The sequence below is a fragment of the Oryzias melastigma genome, linkage group LG13 (assembly GCF_002922805.2).
Source record: "Oryzias melastigma strain HK-1 linkage group LG13, ASM292280v2, whole genome shotgun sequence".
NCBI lineage: Eukaryota > Metazoa > Chordata > Actinopteri > Beloniformes > Adrianichthyidae > Oryzias > Oryzias melastigma.
Window position 1 is genome coordinate 12,768,774 of NC_050524.1, and position 6,000 is coordinate 12,774,773.

A 6,000-nucleotide genomic window follows, 5' to 3' on the forward strand; every position below is an offset into this window, starting at 1 on the left:
AAAACTGACCCATTTTTTAGACTTGCAACTGGTCCATTTTGACTCGAATACAATATAAGATCCACTCCAACAAATTTTTGCTATTTTAAAAGGATTTCCAGTCGTATTTTAATTTTGATTACCCATTAACTCTGACCCTATAGTTAAAAAAATATGGTACAAAATCCAAAAACCTGTTTTGTTTTGTTGGACATAGTTTCTGCTGAGCAGCAGTAGTTCATTGGAAATTCGTCTTTGAGTTGTTAGCTAAACTACTGCCTGGAGCCCCACATGTGGCGCGGTAAACTATTTAATCTGGCCCGCCAAACTGCAATAAATGATTTTGATTACCCATAATAATGTTTTATTTTCCTTATACTTCAGGTATCTATAGATAGCACACTACAAATAAATTAACCTTTGTTCAGGTGCAGAAAGTTCCTTTGCATTCATGTAGGGTTTGAAGATTTGTTGTTTTTATGAAATTCATGTGTAATTTCCAAGTGGACAGTCAGTGATTATTCCAGCATCACATTAACGTAGAGTTTTTCCCTGCGGAACATCAATCCATTGGTGAGAATGGCACTAAAATGTGAACAAAAAACATAATTTTGAAATAAAAACTCCAAAATGTAGTGTCTTGAAGTAATTTTCAATCAAGATTAATGCATGTTTTGCTCCACACTCCTTATTTCTTTCTTCTAGAATATGAATGACCACAATACCCTACAAATCTGCTCCTGGTATGGCCCTTCTGTCAAATTTTAGGAGCCTTTGTGGCCCACGAGTACTCGCTCTCTCGCTGGCTTACAACCCCTTACAATTACTGGTTCAACAAAAATGACGAGCGATATTGGAGCAATCCAGCTGTACAGTTCTGAACCAGATGACAACTTAGATGACAAAAACAAAGATGTAGATGGAACCATTCGCCTAAAAGTGGATGCATCAGAATGGAGTGGAGCAGGGAGTCTATGGCCCGCCCAGTGTATTTTCTGCATTCAAACTGGATTTTTTCTTGATTTCACAACAATTTGAATTAAAGAGTACTCTGAATTTCAATTCTAAGCTTAATTCTATGTCCTCCATCATCAGAAAAATGCCACTAGCAGATGGTAAAAGCATAGATTTCTTTGGAGTGGGTCTTTTTAAGATTATATCACCTGGTATTCTCTACAAATTGATAAAAAATATTTTGCTCTAAACTACAGCACATTGCAGAAATAGCATTTAATTTTTTTTTTTTTATTAAATTGATTGTACACCAAATAAAATGGAATATCATTGTTTCCCTATGTTTTTCATTTTAATGGTATGGCTCCTGCTGTACCCATGAAGACGTGTTCTTATAAGTTTGAGTGAATTAGTTTGAAACTGAGTGAGTGACTCATTGAAAATGAATGTGGAAATGCAATTTAAGGAGGAACCTTTGTATTTGTAAGAAAAAAAAATGTTAAACAGTAAATTCCATCTGCAATGTGACAACTTGAAATGCCACAGGCCTTTTAAACAAATCTATGTCATTTCTGGAAGCAAACAATAATAGCTGTCAACCAACACAGTTGTCAGATTATTAATGACATGCAGAAAGCTTTAGCATGACATTCTCAAGGGGGGGAAGAAAAAAAACTCTTTTAACTGGAATAAATCCCAATTTAAGTAGAAATCCTTCTCAAGATTGTTTTATATCTTTTGAATTTGTTGGATTTATTTAAGAGTCTGTATCACTGCATCTCGTCCTATTCATGAGACGCAACTCTCAGTGGCTACATGTCTGACTAGCTTTAGGTTAGGTTCTCCTGATTCCATCTGTCCTTGACTCTTTGGCTCTTTTGCACAAGTCATTAAGCTCAGAATGCAGCGAGATTAATAAAAAGATAATTCAGAGTGCTACCATAATGGAAATGCTTTTGTGTCCTTGTCACAGTTCGATTTTACGATAATCTCTTAGATTAGGATATTGAACATTATGATTATGCATGAGCGAATGGGCGACTCCCACTTTTAACCAAGTCTTCGTCTCGATTGGTTTCCATCAAAGCCACAGTTCAAGGTGAGCATCCCACACCCTCCGTTTTCAGTTTTAGCCCGGATATTGGTGAGATGGACTCTATGCTTGGAGCTGTGTGACATATTTCCAGTTTCAAATAAGACCGCTAGCTTACTTCCAGTTGTAGCATCGACTTAGCAAATCTCTGTGTACTATCCCCGGTATTGCCTAATTTTCGTTATTTCTTACATTTTATGTTAGTTTGTCATTATGTGAATACACAATAGCATCCAAAATGAAAAAATTTGCCTTCCTGAAACACCAAACACTCATATGACTTCTTGAGATGAAACGAAGTATGTTAGAACATTTAAAACTTCCCTAACAGAACTTAGAATTTTTAAACGAACTTTGAAGTGACTTTTCGACTACTGATAATACTCTCAGCTGATGATGAAGTGCCTCTCCCTTCTTCATAGAGCGGTAGCAGCATGCTAACAGTAACCTCGCCTGTGTTGTGACGTTTTACAAAAGGGAATCACGTCTAAGACTGTTTCTACCTAACACTAAAAATGACATTGAACATAATTTAGAAGCACTCTGCTGTGGAGTGATTGAAACACAACTAACAGGTCATAAGAATTAAGACAGCGATAATTAGATATGTCTTTCATGCTAGTTAGCATTAGCCCAAGTGAAAAGTGGCAATGGTATTCGCACGTAATTTTCTAAATACTGCAGTCAGTTCTGAACTTTTTTTCTTGGCTGCACGGACCCAGAGTGAAGGTTAAGTGAAGGTTATGATTATAGTCACGACACGGGTTAATTCTCCAAATGGTTCCTGGTCCGTGCTTTAGTTGCATGACAGCTAACAGGACTTCATTAAAAACTGCGACCAGTGACAGCATTTAGATTTGGATGCACTTAAAGTACGTGAAACAATGCATCTCCTTCTTGACTATTATGTGTCACTAACATGAATTTCCATCAGCTTTTGAGCTGGTTGCGTGTAAATACGTTCTAAAAACATTAGCATTAGCAAGTTACCTTCAAAGTTTGTTATGTAGTATGACACATAGCGTGTCAATCATTTTTGCCTTTTTATTTTGGAGTATTTTGCTAGAAAGAAGTCCCTAACATCATTTGTAGTGACTCTTGGTAGCTCAAAAGGACATCCTTTAAACTCTAAATACTCCACTATTTCCATGTAAACAATGGTCCACTGCCCCAACCGGAAATGATTGAACAGTCGTGTACCGAATGCGGAGGTAGGTCGGGCATATAACCCATTGGGTTATGCTCTGTTGACTGCAAACAGCATCAGGAAAGTTGGCTACCATGTCAGTTTAGCAGGCCCAAAACTGCTTATGGAAGCTGGCATTGGGAGAGTAATGGGTTTTTATATATTCTCAAACTCCAAGAGGCCCCATTATCAGACCATAGGGACATTGCTGTTAACTTAGTAAATAGAAAATCCTACCAAAAGGTGAGAACAACCTTTTACTCTTCTTTTTTTTTTTTATTGAGCTGCTCTATGTGGGCCTGCAAACATGTCATTTTCTCCACCAAAGTCAATAAAGCGCCTTTTTGTCAATATCAGAAAACAGTGTTGTTTATCCACCATTGTGAATATATGTGTGAATCTCTGACAGGTGGGTGAATTGTTATTGGTTTGCTGCTGCTTATTTGTGTCTCTGGTAATGGGGGCCCTACTAAAACCCATAGAGGGGCTATTCTCAGCACTGTTCCTTAAGGACTGCTGGTTCTGTGCCGCCACCGCCGCCACCCCCTCCTCCCCAGCCAGTGGCATTGTTATCTGTCAACGGGGTTGCCTGACACAGTGGCAGACTTTTGTACACAAGGAGGTAAACAGCAGTGACACAGAGACACTCCAAGAGCTCCAGGAACAGCGGCTACGAGCAAAAGAAGCCAGAATAATATCAGCATTACAGTAGCAGTAAAGACCACACAAATAAATGTGTGTCGCGGCAAACTGTGATGAATTTGGTGATGGGTTTGGGGGTGTGGGGGGGACTGTTTGGACGAGGCTTTTATTCTTTCAGATATATGCAAAATGACATGCAATTTAGCCAAGTTGTCATTCGAAATGAGAAAAATGAGCCTTTATCAGTGAAGCTGGACCTTTTCAGACAGCGTCGCAATAGAAGTCTTATTTATTCACCGCGTCACTCTTCAGAAGATGTTTGACTTTGTGCCGCAAAGGCTCAGTGTTTATGTGACACCCGGCTAAAAAGACTCAAAGCCTTTAAGTTGTGAGTCCCTGAAGGTCTAAAACTACGTACACACCGCCATCAGCAAGTGGCGTTTCAGCAACCGCTTTCAATTAAAAGTCTATGTAAACACCCGTAAATCCGCGTTTACGGGTGTTTACATAGACTTCAGAGTTCAAAACTCTCGCATCCACTATGGAATATTTTTAGTCTGTTTCGGGGTCTACGTACAAATTGGACGCACAGATTTTGCTAATTTAAATGTCATACAGCTGTTCTTTTTTATATATTTTATATTTTATATATATATATATATATATATATATATATATTGTTATGCTGTATTAACATGCACTTCATATGAACGTTTATACCTTTATACTAATGCATCATTCGTGTTTATCTTTATGTAAGGCGACCTTGAGTTACTTGAAAGGCAGCAAACAGATAAAATGTATTATTATTATTATTACTACTACTTTAGCCAATCATAGACTCAGATTTGTTATAGTTATGTATGGATGGGCAATTCCCCCCCAACTTTACTGAACAGAGTGCAAATATACAACAAAATAACAAATGTGTAAAATACACCGACAATAAATAATGGTCATGTGAAGATAGTTTTGAGCGTTAGTAGAGTGCAATATTGATTTCATGCAAACATAAAAATCTTTAAGGAATTGAAGAAAATCCTGTTTTTTGATTAAATTTACATTTATCAATACAGAATTTAACAAGAAGACTTAATAAATTAACTATGTAAATGATCTTGGTTTGCTTTATTTGAGTATCTGAAACAACAAAAAAGTACATTCTCCCATAGGGAGTTGCATCCTTTTTAATTCACAGAATGCCAGCCATTTGAAATTTGATTATGAAGGACAAAATAATAATTTGGGTTTGTGCCCGGCCCGAATTATATGACACCAAGTCTTCCATATATCAATATCAGGACAGAGATGTAAAAAAAAAAAAAAAAAAAAACTGGAGCAAGATTTGTGAGATTTGCACCACTTTGACATTTCACATCAAGCCTCTTCCAAGTGGAGGTGGCAGACAATCCTAGTAAACATTTGAAAAAAAAAGAAAAAAGAAGAAGTCCCTCCCTACTTGTCCAGTGTGAACAACATGGACAGAAGAATAGACTGTATAACCACTGGACAGCGCGACCCCTCCCCCCTCGTATTCCAAAAAGGAAGCACCTGCAGGTTCTAAGAAGCCAAAATCCCATAGACTTCAAATGAGAAATAAACAGTTGTTACTCAGTCATTCTACTTCTCAGACTAACCATTCTTGCTCTGATACGTTTTTCCTAGCGTCTTCTTTCTAATCCTAAATTCTTTTTATGATATTTTTTCCTTACCCCAAGTTATAAACTGAGCAGTTAGATAACTAAAAACTTGTGGTGCCCCCACCTCGAACGTTTTACACCTTCTCTCAAACCCGCTTTGAGTTGAAGGGGACTCGAATAAGTTTACTCATAATTGGCTACTGTAGTTGCTCTGAAAACATCACTCAGGCCGACTCGGACCAATCACTGTCAACTGGATTCAAAATGGCAGCGCCCGTAATGCGGAAAAATCATTTCGCGAGAGTTAGGGCATTTTCTGAGGGTGACACTTCCCTTCGTCTAGTATTATTGTATGTCTATGAGGTTAACGCCCATTTATAAAACTGTGTTTAGCGTGTTCTTGAACTCATTCATACCCGGTGTGAACGTAACCTAAAGCCTCCAGCATGCCAACATTTAGTCCTAAAACGGTTCTGATAACTACATTTTATCTGGAATTTAACTTG

At 37.7% G+C, this 6,000-nt stretch overlaps 1 protein-coding gene across 4 annotated transcripts in view; it reads left to right on the forward strand.

The window, feature by feature from the left end:
- Positions 1-6,000, forward strand: part of cadm1b (cell adhesion molecule 1b) — a 217,655-nt gene that overhangs the window by 155,620 nt on the left and 56,035 nt on the right. The gene's annotated exons all lie outside the window — the stretch shown is intronic.